Source organism: Lissotriton vulgaris, chromosome 10 (assembly GCF_964263255.1).
Source record: "Lissotriton vulgaris chromosome 10, aLisVul1.2, whole genome shotgun sequence".
Lineage (NCBI taxonomy): Eukaryota > Metazoa > Chordata > Amphibia > Caudata > Salamandridae > Lissotriton > Lissotriton vulgaris.
The window spans coordinates 419,439,057-419,451,551 of record NC_141698.1 but is presented as its reverse complement, the minus strand read 5'-3'; the positions used below and the strand labels follow the sequence as shown (position 1 = coordinate 419,451,551).

General features: G+C 47.3%; 1 protein-coding gene and 1 pseudogene across 4 annotated transcripts in view; one reads left to right on the top strand and one right to left on the bottom strand.

The window, feature by feature from the left end:
* ABAT (4-aminobutyrate aminotransferase) overlaps nucleotides 1-12,495 on the bottom strand; it is a 712,333-nt gene that overhangs the window by 371,536 nt on the left and 328,302 nt on the right. The window lies entirely within an intron of this gene.
* Nucleotides 4,610-5,569, top strand: LOC147685337 (galectin-9 pseudogene; annotated as a pseudogene).

Below are 12,495 nucleotides of genomic sequence, written 5' to 3'. Positions count from 1 at the left end.
GGTCATCCAGTAAGGTACCCTTGTTGTGGCAAAATTAGGGATCGGTGATAAAAGTTTCATTCTTGAGGTTGAGGATTTTATGTTTTAAATTTCTGATGGCATTTTTGTTAAGGCTGCGGGAGAAGGGCTATAGTCAAGTGCGGAAAGGGTTACACTCAGCCCAGTTTGTACAGCCTTAGTAAGACAGACCTAGAGACAGCAGTGGCAAAACACCTCAACTCCCACACTTGTGGCCCAGTAACCAATGCCCTCCCTGTGGCTTACTGAATGGGGACTGACAGTAGGGGAAAAGAAGTGGGATATCCTACAAAGGATAGCTTCAAGCCACTACAGCAGTACTATAGGTCCAACCCTATTACCTTAAAACTAAGCATGGGCGGAAAATCCGTTTCGCTCGCGGATTTTGCGGATTTTCGGTAAATTCGCAATCTGCGAGATTCGCGAATCTCCCGCAAAATCCGCAAATCCGCGAGCAGCGGATTTTGCTCGCATTGCTCGCACTGTTCGCGTGAGTTCGCGGCTTCCCAGTACAACTTCGCGCCCCGCGAATAAGTGCAAAATTGCAGAAATACGATCTTAGCAAAACTGAAACTACTTACCAGGTTCAAAAGTTCAGGCTCATCATTAGTAGCCATTTCCTGTAGTGCTTCCTGAGGGGCCCCTCCAGAGTTCAGTTGCCAGTTGCAACTATTATGTGACCCTGCTCTGAACCTCAGAATAGTTACACATATGCCACAAAGGTCCTGAATTACAGCTAAGGGAGACAAGCAGGAGCCGGGCTGGAAGTTCAAATCCATTAATCAGCCCCTAATTCATTATTGTCAGTTGGGGCAGGGCAGGTGTTGTAACTAATTTTGCAACAATGAAAGCAGTTAGCAAATGCAAAAGATCACTAATCAGGAAGCACTAAGGAAGCAGGTGCCAGCTAAAAAAATATTCTGTGACACATTAATCAGCCCAAAATTAATTCAGGTCACTTGAGGCAGGGAAGGTGTGCTTGCGTTGCCACAATAATGTACACTGACTGGACAACCAGAGGGTGCTGTGATGAAACAGAGGGTGGCATGGGTGGGCCAGAGGGTGGCATGAGTAGTCAGAGAGTGGCAGTGGTGACAGAGAGTGGCAGTGATGAAGAAGAGTGTCCCAAACAGGCTGGACACGTAGAAACAACAAGTTCGCGAAACTTGCGACCCGACAGGTAAGTTCGCAATTTGCGAAATTGTACAAAACCCTCGCGAACTGGCAGAAACCCGCGCAAACACAAAAAAAAAATCCGCAAATTCGCGAGAATTCGCGGATTTTGCGGATTGCGAGTTCGCAAATCCGCAAAATTCGCGAACGCGAGATTCGCAAAATTCGCCCATGCTTACTTAAAACCTACACAGCTAGATTCTTGGATGTAAGGTTGAAGGGAGTAGACCTTGAAATCCCTTCCCTAAGATCAGCTGAGGGATCTCTGTTTGAGTAAAGGGTGGAGCGCTCCCAGAAGCAATGATGGGAACAGCCTTGTGAATTTTGTGAAAAACAGATTATAAACACCAGAAGGGAAAGAAGAAACTGAACTAGATTTAGTGGAGGGTACATTGATACAAATCCAGGTAGAGAGTGCTGTAGAATCAAACTCTTTTCAGCTCCATAGTTCAGATTTCCCTCAGAGACACAAGGTACATTTTCTAAAATGTGTTTACCAGGAATTCCAAGACAACCACCACCACGAATTGTAGGGTTTAGTTCACATCAACTTTAGGATTGAGTCTCATAGGATAGTCAGGTCTAGCAGAGACCCTACGCTTGCAATTGGCTCTCCAAAAAGCAAAGTCCAAAGAAGTGAGATGGCCAGGGATTTGAGAGGGAGATGCTAAGATTAGTTTGGAAGGACCAAGAGGACAGGAGAGAGAAGTGAGGGAACAAATCACATTGACCAGAGAATGGTGGGAAGTAACTGAGGAACCAGCACAGAAGGAGGTGAAGATTAAGTGACTGGCCTCAGATGGGTGATGCTATGAAGAACAAAGGTCCTTAGCATATCAGAATCAAGAACAACAATGTAATATAGGCCATAATAGGAAACTATATTTTTATCCTCTGTCCAGCCGGACAGGGTATTTATTTGAACAAAATGAACAGAAAGGATAAATGATTAGGAGGCACAGTCCTGTACCGTACTCAAGAGAGACAAACAACATATAAGAACAAGCATTTGCAATGCAATAGGTCTCGCATTATTAAAGTTAGAGCTATTGGCATTGTAAATGGCAATGCCTTTTATTTATGTTTTTGCCTTAAGCATTACAGTGCATATACTAGAGGTCTGCAAATGTCACATGCCCGAGCCAGAAATGTCCACTTGTGCAGGCTTCTATTTGGTTGGTATATTATATGCGGCAAGTTGTGAAAGCCTATGCACATCATATGGGCAGCTGATATTTCCAGACTACCACATGCCTTTGGCTAATTCATATTAAATAGCCAGCTGATATTAGCCCAGTGCTTCAAACCTTTGTCAAATGCATTTTTTGTGGACAATGAATGCCCAGTAGTGCAGGCCTCAGGGATAGGCAAGTGATGTGATCAGGGAACATTAGTCCAAATTTTAATTGTGTTTACATTTAATATTGAAGGATTAAGACTCATGTTTCCAACATTTAACACAGCAGCAGCATAGTAATATTGATGCAAGTCATCTCTGTGATGTTTGAGAGGTACCGTTTTGGTCTAAAAGAAACGTTTTTTATAGAAGTTACATGAAATCTAAAAACAGCATGTCTCTCCAAAATGTCCATTATAGACTCTCAGATATCACCCACATTAAAAAGGAAAAACAGTATTTAAAACAATCTGTTAAAAAAACGAATTAGTCAAGTTAATCAGGGCACTACTGAGCTGCAGAACAGAGCTAGCTTTATAAGGAGGCCTCCTGAAAGGCTCTTTGCCCATACCTTAACATGTATCCACTGCTGGGTAGGCCAAAGGTTTCTGACTCTCTAGGTGTAGTGCTGCTAAAAGATCTTCAGCAACATGTGCACCAGAAAGGGTACCTGAAAGTACAACTAATGTAAGAGGATACACAGATGTGTACTGCATCATTTTTGACCCTTTCCAAATCAGACACAAAGGCGATCTATAAAAACGAATCCACTTTAGAAAGACCATTTTTATAACGTTGTATGTCATGTTTGACTCTTAAATCTTAAAACGAGGTGAAAAAATAATGGCAGGTATGTCTTTGTAAAAGGTGGCAACCCTACTTACCAGTGGTTTAATATGTTACTTATTCAGACAAGGGGGTGGTGATGAACAGAGTGTCTGAATTAAGCAGACCACTCTTACCCAGTCCAAAGATCAGGGCTTGATCCATCACCGTTATTTATCTCACTGCCCCATCCCAGCTCAGAACCTGGCTATATGCAAATCAGTCTGTCCCTGGCCCAGTGCATCATGGGAACAGGGCAGACTAAACTACCAAGCCAATTCTTCACCAGAAAGGAGACAAGCTACCGGGGCTGTTATGCCAGAAACCGGTCCCCGGGAGCTTGTTTCCTTCCCAGTGTAAGAATTGGCTTTTGTAGTTTGGTTTGCCCTGTTCCCATCATGCACTAGGACAGGAACAGACTAATTTGCATACAGCCAGGTTCTGAAACTGGGATGGTGCAGTGAGCTAAAAAACGGTGTTGGATCTAGCCCTGATCTCTTGACTGGGTGAGAGCTTTCTGCTTAATTCAGAGACTCTGTCCCTCACCACCCCTTGTTGTAAATATTTTTGTCCACCCTAAGCGTGGAAGGGTATTCTCAGATGGGAGATCCTTGCTCATTGCACCATCAGGATTCAAGCAAACCGGGCCGAAGACGGCTGTAATGCCAGAAACCGGTCCCCGGGAGCTTGTTTCCTTCCCAGTGTAAGAATTGGCTTTTGTAGTTTGGTTTGCCCTGTTCCCATCATGCACTGGGACAGGAACAGACTAATTTGCATACAGCCAGGTTCTGAAACTGGGATGGTGCAGTGAGCTAAAAAACGGTGTTGGATCTAGCCCTGATCTCTTGACTGGGTGAGAGCTTTCTGCTTAATTCAGAGACTCTGTCCCTCACCACCCCTTGTTGTAAATATTTTTGTCCACCCTAAGCGTGGAAGGGTATTCTCAGATGTGAGACCCTTGCTCATTGCACCATCAGGATTCAAGCAAACCGGGCCGAAGACGGCTGTAATGCCAGAAACCGGTCCCCGGGAGCTTGTTTCCTTCCCAGTGTAAGAATTGGCTTTTGTAGTTTGGTTTGCCCTGTTCCCATCATGCACTGGGACAGGAACAGACTAATTTGCATACAGCCAGGTTCTGAAACTGGGATGGTGCAGTGAGCTAAAAAACGGTGTTGGATCTAGCCCTGATCTCTTGACTGGGTGAGAGCTTTCTGCTTAATTCAGAGACTCTGTCCCTCACCACCCCTTGTTGTAAATATTAATATGTTACTTAGGCATCCACCGTACTCTAGGCAGGGGGACTATTGAAGACTGTCTCTCACTGTCTTGGAGCACAGGGCATTTTTAGCTGTCATGATTGCTGCATGCTTTCCTTATTAACCAGGTACAATAACCACATCCTCAGCACCAACGGAGCATCCAGGAAGCCAAGATGCAGGTCGGCCATCCCCACAACCAGTTCTACAGACCGTGGGTGCCCTTCACCCAAGGTATCTCCGGCAGCCTCAGCGATGGGACCGTGTTGGTGATTAGTGGCACTGTCAGTCATCATGTGACACGTTTTATGTTAACTTGCAGTGTGATCATTGCGCGCAGTCTGAGAACATCGCTTTCCACTTCAACCCGCGCTTTTCCGAAGGTGGTGTCGTTGTTTGCAACACCAAGGAGAGGAACCAATGGGGAAAAGAGGAGAGAAAGCATGAGATGCCTTTTCACAAGGGCCACCGTTTTGAAATCAGGATCCTTGTGAACCATCACTGTTATATAGTGTCAGTCAACGGAAAACATTTCGTGGAGTACAAGCACCGGATTCCGCTCCATAGAGTTAATGCCGTGCACATAACTGGAAATGTGGAATTGGAAAATGTGTCTTTTCAGGGTGCTGGGGGGTTCCCTCCATCTTTCCCACCTTCTACGTGCCCTCCCGGAGGATCGTTCCATCAATATCCAACTCCACAATTTCCACCGCATGGCCAACAATGTCCTGTGCCGTACCACTCACACATTCATGGGGGTTGCTACCCTTCTAAAGTAATCACAATTTCCGGGACCATTCCGCACCATGCTAAGAGGTTTGCTATCAACCTGAAGTTCCATGGCGGCACTGCCTTCCATCTGAACCCGCGCTTTGATGAGAACACCATTGTTCGAAACAGTTACCTGAACAACTGGGGATCAGAGGAGCGTGGAGGAGCAATGCCCTTTTGTAAAGGACAGGGCTTTATGATTGTAATCTTATGTGAACACCATTGCTTCTGCCTGAAAGAAAAGCTTGTTTCCGGCAAGAGGACAGGTTACTGGGCTTCCATCAACAGAGAACAAGCTCTAGCCGAATTAAAACTGACAAATGCAGAATATAAATTAATACTCAAGTAGTGTGCTAGTGTCTGCCATATCACCCACAAAATAAAGAAAGTAAAGTATAAAGTGCTCCAAGTAGGCCTAATATCATTATGCAGCTACTAGGTTTTATGCATCCCAATTTACGAAGAGCCCTAATTAACACATTTTCTTTCATTACTCATTTGCTCCTGGGAATCGGTTTTTGGCCAAGATCACACACTTTGGATAAGAAGCTGGCACCCAAACAGTGAAAATTCAACCCCCTCATTGAAAAACAAAATTCACCGCCGCAGCCCGGCTTGAACAGGAAGCCAGGCAACCTGTGTTGGGACGGGGCGGGGCCGCAAAAAGACAGGAAGCAGACGGGAGCCTACCCCGCGCTCCTGTGCTGAAACGCTCCTGTGCCCGTCAGCCGGAAGATTTTCGTGTCAGCTAGCGGGGCTCCCGTGCTCGTGGAGAGCCCCGCCTGCTGCTGAGGATGACCCGCTGCCTGCCGAGGGAGAGAGGAACACACGAAAAGAACTCGGTGAGTGGGGGGAGGGGTGTGCGCGCGTGTGTGTGTGCGCGAGTGTGCCTGTGCGCATGTGTGCCTGTGCGCGTGTGTGCCTGTGCGCGTGTGTCTGTGTGTGTGTGTGTGTGTGTGTATATATACATGCGTGCGTGTGTAGAAAGAGCCGATGACTGGTGGGGGGAAGCGCGCGTGTGTTTCAGTCTGTGTGGTGGCTGGCTGTGTGCGCACGCGTGGACGGAGCCGACGTGCGCGTTCGCGCACCCAAATCCAGGAGAAAAGCTAGTAACACACGCTTGTCCCCATTCCCTCGAGTCAGGCAACTAAAAGGCTCCTGCTGGACGCATCCTTCGGATGCAGTACCAGCGAGCCCTAAAAAGGAGTTTCACAGGCAAAAAAAGGAGAAGCAATACAGGCCACTTTTTAACTCAGTGTTTGGATTGAAGTATTGCCAGGAAAGTGCTAGACACACCAAAATGACACACAATGGTAGGGTTGTGAAAGCACTATGTGAAGTCGACATTTCGATCCCTCTTGCTCAATTACATGGGACCATCATCAGGACTAAAATTGACAACATTTGCCTGCCTGTAATATTACACCCGCCCTGGTGCAGGCTAGGGTTTTGAGAACGTGTTTACAGAAACCGACCACACGAGTGCTGGCCGGGATTGGGGTTGCTACCTGAGTGGCTGAGTTCAAAGGATCCTTATTAAGGTCCTAGTTTCGAACATCGGGAGTTTCTGTATTTGTCGGTCCGTGCAGTCACATTAAACTGCGGGGTCTGGTTCGCCTCAACGGGTGTTTCTGGGGAGTGCTGTGACTCCGTAGGAATGATATCCTGGGATCGGGGCAGCGATGTCCTGTCCGTCCAATGCTTAGATTGCAGATGGGTGATGGCACAATAAAAGGGTCAGGCAAAGGAAAACCATCAGGCTAGCTACATACCTGTCATCTTTTAGTGTGGTTTCCCCGGTCTTTTTGCTTCTGACTTCCTGCTTTTGACTGTGTGCTGAACTTTTGCTGGTTTCAGGACTCTGGGGATGTATTGATTTTGTACATTTTATAATTATGTGCTATTGCAATTGATGTCCTCAAAAATATGCTGATCTGTGTATCTTTGTGCCTATAGATCTGACCAAAAAAACATTGAAATCGAGGCACCATTGAGTAGACTGATATTGTTTTTACATTTTGTGATGAATTCATGTTTTATAATGTATCAAACATTTTTTTAATGAAATCTGTTTTTATAATAAAATGTTGATGGTCTTGTAGATGAAATAGTTTCTGTCTTTGTGGTTCCACTATAGCATATCATTGGTGAAAAGGCTGAATGAGAATATGTTGTGAGGAGTGAATGGTTTAGTTCCCCATTGTAATCAAGAACCCAGGGAACACTTTCTCTTTTTTTTGCAACTTTAACACTGCTGATCAGTGCTATAGTACATGTGCTCTGCGTCTGAATGAATGAATGAATGAATGAATGAATGAAAGCAAATTTATAACGTGCAAACTCAGCCCAATGGGCATCAAGGCGCCTAACCAAAATAATTACATGTCCAGAGAGCTAATTACTAGTAAGCTTTCTTAAAACACCATGTTTCGAGGGCCTTTTTAAAGAGGGGCAGTGAGGATAAGGACTTAAGCTCCAAGGGGAGTGCATTCCAAAGACGAGGGGCAACTGTAGAGAAAGCTCTTCCTCCCCATCTGGTCTTCTTAGTCCGAGGGATCACCAAGAGATTCTGTTGTGATGAGCGTAAACATCTGCTGTGGACATAGCCAGCGAGAAGTGATCCCAACCCATCAGATGTTCCAGCTTTCAGAGCCCTATGCACTAGACAAATGATTTTAAAAGAGATACGGTGCTCTATAGGAAGCCAGTGGAGGCTCTTTCTGGCTAGAGTTGCAGAGGAGGAGCAGGGGATGTCCAGTACAGATCTTGCTGCCGCATTCTGTACCATTTGGAGACGCTGGATCAGTCCCTTATTGATCTCTGCATACAGTGAGTTGCAATAGTCTAATCTTGAACCGACCAACGCAACCACTGTCTGTTTCCTAGCTTGCAGGGAGAGGTAATGCACTATTTTTCGGAGAATTTTGATAACTCCCAATAGGTGGTCACTGTTCTATTAACCTGAAGGGTCATTGCCAGCGAGGTATCAAAAATGACCCCGAGGTTTCTAGCTGAATGTGAGGGGACCGGGCAGGTTCCCAAGGATGTTGGCCACCATTCATTTGACCACACATCTTGGTCCCTTCCAAAGATCAGCACCTCAGTCTTATCGCCATTCAGCCTCAAGGAGTTGAGTATCATCCAGTCAGCGACTGATTGCATACAACTCCTGAAGCTGAACGCGGAGGTGCTAACCGATTGAGCCAGCGACAACATGATCTGAGTGTCGTCTGCATACAACACTACTTCCATTCCCTGCGCTTTTACTAATCTCGCTAGGGGGCCACATAAATGTTACAAAGGGTGGGGCTTAAAGCCGACCCCTGTGGCACCTCACATTGCTGAGATTTAGCAGGGGAGAGGTATTCTCCCAGTTTGACCCTCTGTTCTCTAAGGTCTAAAAAAGAGGACAGAAGGCTCAAAGCTGGCCCCTCCACTCCTATCTCCCTCAAACGAGATGTTAAAATCGAGGGAGATAGGGTGTCGAATGCTGCGGTCTGATCGAGTAAGACTATCAGCGTTGTCTGTCCCTGGTCCACTTTCATTCTGATGTTGTTTGTCACAATAGTAAGTGCAGACTCCGTGCTGTGGAGTTTCCTGAACCCATGCTGGGTCTGATCTAAAAACCCAGAGGATGTAATAGCATTTGGTTTCTCCAGGAATGGCATATTTGATTTACTAGTATGTTCCTAGTACAATGCACTACATGTGCCAGGGGTCTGTGTATCAAATGCTACCAGTGGGCCTACAGTACTGATTGTGCCACCTACATAAGTATCCCTTCAAACACGTCTCAGGCCTGCCACCACAGAGCATGTGTGTACAGTTTTGAACTGCCATGTCGACCGGCAATTACACCTACTTGCCAGGCCCACACCACAATTACCCTTTTATATCATGTAAAGCACTCCTAAGTTAGGCCCTAGGTAGGCCCATGGGCAGCGTGCAGTGTATTTTTGGGGAGAGGGTGTAGCCTTACGGCTAGAAGGGTCGACCTCAAAGCTGGGGAACCGGGTTGGAGTCTCAGCTACGACGCTCAACATCCTGGGATTCTGGGCAAATCACTTTATCTCCCCGTGCCTAACAAAAATGAATGTGTCTTCTGTAACGAAACTGGTGCTCATATAAAACGCTCTGATACCTGTTTTGGGTCTAGTTTACGCTGTATAAAACTCTATAAAAAAATTAAAAGGTAGGACATGTGCTTTTAAGTTTTACAAGTCCTGGTAGTGAAAAACTGCTACATTTGTTTTTCACTACAGCAAGGACTATCTCTCCCATAGTTTTGAGTTGGAGCTGCCTTGTAACAACTTTGCAAGTGTATCTTCCATTTGGGAGCAGGTAAACATTTGGAGTTTGGTGTCTCTGGACAATTTAAAAACACTGGCTGGCCGCAGGAAGCTTGCTAAGGAGGAGGTCCTCTGCCTCAGCTCCAGGATCCAAAAGAAGTTGCATGTGGGAGACTCAGCCAAGGGTGGGCAGGGTCCCCAACAGAAGAAGTGGGGGGACAAAAATAAATGTAAGATGTTCTTTAAAGGGCCCCAATCCCCTGTTGAGAAGAAAGGTTGGTTTCCTTCTGGAAAGCCTACAGGGAAGGTACCTCTGAAGTGTTTCACATGCAATCAGGAAGGGCACTTCAAGGAGGATCCCAAGTGCCCCAAGCGAGCACAGCCCCCACCGTCCATATAGTTTTTTTTGGTGACAGCAAGATGATCCACAGAACCCTCATGCCTGACAACACTAGGAAGTACAGGCAGTGTGTGACCATCAATGGGAGAAGGCTCTGACAGACACAGGAGTCAGCATGACAACTGTCAGGTGTCATCTGGTGGCTTCAGAGCAGGAAGTCCCTAATGTGGTCCATCAAGAAGTTGCTGAAAACAACAGTGAGTGCCAATGTTTGGTGACTCAGGTTCCGTTTGAGTGGGAAAGAGGGGGGTCTCAGGTTCCTTAAAGGCAGCTGTGAGCCCATCCATGACAGTGGATTGTCTGCTGGGCCTGACCTGGAGAATACCATCTGGAACGAGGTGGCACTCAGGTCACACTTGGAGATGTACGGATTGCCTGCATGGGTGTACCTTACCACTCAATGCGTGACAGCATGTGAGGGTGGTCAGAGGGAACTGGAACCTGAATGAGTGGCCCAGGTCTTTGCCAAGAAGGAGAAAGGCAAGGGGCGTGAAAACCTCACTCCAGAAATTCCCACAGTCCGGGAGGAGGCTGACCCTGAGGGGGCCGCCCTGGAACCTAGAGGGGAAGATGTGACTAAACTGAGGAACCTGTCTGAGCTGTCCTGGTGACAGCAGGACCGAGGTCTCTCCAGGGAGGAGTTCTGTTCAGTGCAGAAAGAGTCCCTTACTCTTGTGAGTCTTCTTAAAAAGGCTGGGGCCCAGGCAGCTGGTGACACCCCTGGAACTCGCCTGATTAACTGGGAGAATGGTCTCCTGTATGGTGAGCCTAAGGTTGCTAAGCCTGAGTCAGCATGTGTGCTAGTGGTAGCCCAGCGCTTCAGGGTCTTCCTACTTTGTCTGGCTCATTATGTGCCTCTGGCAGGTCATTTGGGGCAAGACAATACCTCTGACAGGCGTGTCACCCACTTTTGCTGGCCTCAAATGAGGAAGGCCTCAGATGCATTCTACTAGTCCTGTCCTACCTGCCAGGTGAGTGGTAAGACAGGGTTGAGATGCAAGGCTCCCCTCCAACTCTTTCCTGTCTTGAGCATCCCTTTTGAGAGGGTGGGCATTGACATTGTTGGGACTCTGGATCCCAAGAGAGCCATGGGCAACAGGTTCGTCCAGGTCTTGTTGGACCATGCCACCCAGTACTCGGAAGCTATCCCTCTGAGGACAGTGAATGCGCCCGCCGGGGTCAAGGCACTGATGGGGATCTTTACCCATGTGGGTTTTCCCGAGATTGTGGCATCTGACCGCAGTACCAACTTCATGACTTTGTGCATGAAGGCTGTGTCAAAGGCCTGTGGAGTAACCTACAAGTTTTCCACGCCTTACCACCCCCAGATCAATGGGTTGGTTGAAAGGTTCAACCGAAACCCTGAAAGGCATGATTATGCGTCTCTCAGAACTCATGAGGTGTAAATGGAACATCCTTTTGCCGTGCTTTTTGTTTTTTTACAGGGAGGTACTGCAGAAGGGGGTTGGCTTCAGCCCTTCTGAACTTCTGTATGGGCACCCAGTGAGAGGACCTCTCGGTTTGGTGAAGAAGGGCTGAGAGCAAGCTCCCAGAAGCCAACCCAAGAATGCATTCAGTTATAAACTGGCCTTCAGAAACCAGACAGCCTGCTTCCAGTAACTAGCTCTGCAGAATCTGGAAGCTAGCCAGGAGGACATTAAATGTTGATATGCCCAGAATACAACTCAGGTTGAGTTTCAGCGTGGTCAAAAGAAGTGGGTGTTGGCACTTGTAGAGCCCAGGGCTCTGCAAGCCTGCTGGTCTGGCCCATTTAAGGTGAAGGAGCGCAACAGAGATGTCTTCTACCTGGTGGATCTGTAGACTCTTAGGAACCCCTAGAGGGTCCTACACATGAACCGCCTCAAACCACATTTTGAGAAGTCATGGTTGACCAAGCCCTTGGTCACTGATGATGAGTGGGAGAGGAGAGGGAAGCTCTTCTAAACCTCCTGTCTTGCAATAAGCAGGATGGTTCAGCGGAGGGTGTGTTCCTCTCCCTTACACTGACCTCCGAGCAGCATAGAGACTGTCGCCAGGCATTGGGACAGTTTGCTCTACTGTTTTCACTCATCCCAGGAGTCACCCGTTGGTGCACTCATGATGTTCATACAGGGTATAGCCTTCCTGTTAAGCACAAATCTTACAGGTTGTCTGATACAGTTAAGGCCAGCATCAAAGAGGACGTCTCTAAGATGCTGGAGTTAGGGGTTATTGAGCCCTTGAACAGCCCTTGGTCCAGACCAGTGGTTCTGGACCCCAAGGTTGCTCCACCCACCCGGTGACACACCTGAACACTGGTTCTGTGTGGACTACCGTGGGCTTAATGCAGTCACTAAGACTGAGGTGCACCCCATCCCCAGAGCTGATTAGCTCATTCATCGGCTTCGAGCTGCCAAGTTCCTCAGCACATTTGATTTAACATCTGGGTACTGACAGATTGCCTTGACCGAGGGGGCAAAATGAAGTCAGCATTCTCAACAGCAGAAGAGCACTACCATTTCCGGGTTATGCCTTTTGGGTGGAAGAACGCCTTTGCCACCTTCCAAAGGTTGGTCAACCAGGTCCTGGCTGGGTTGGAGAACTTCA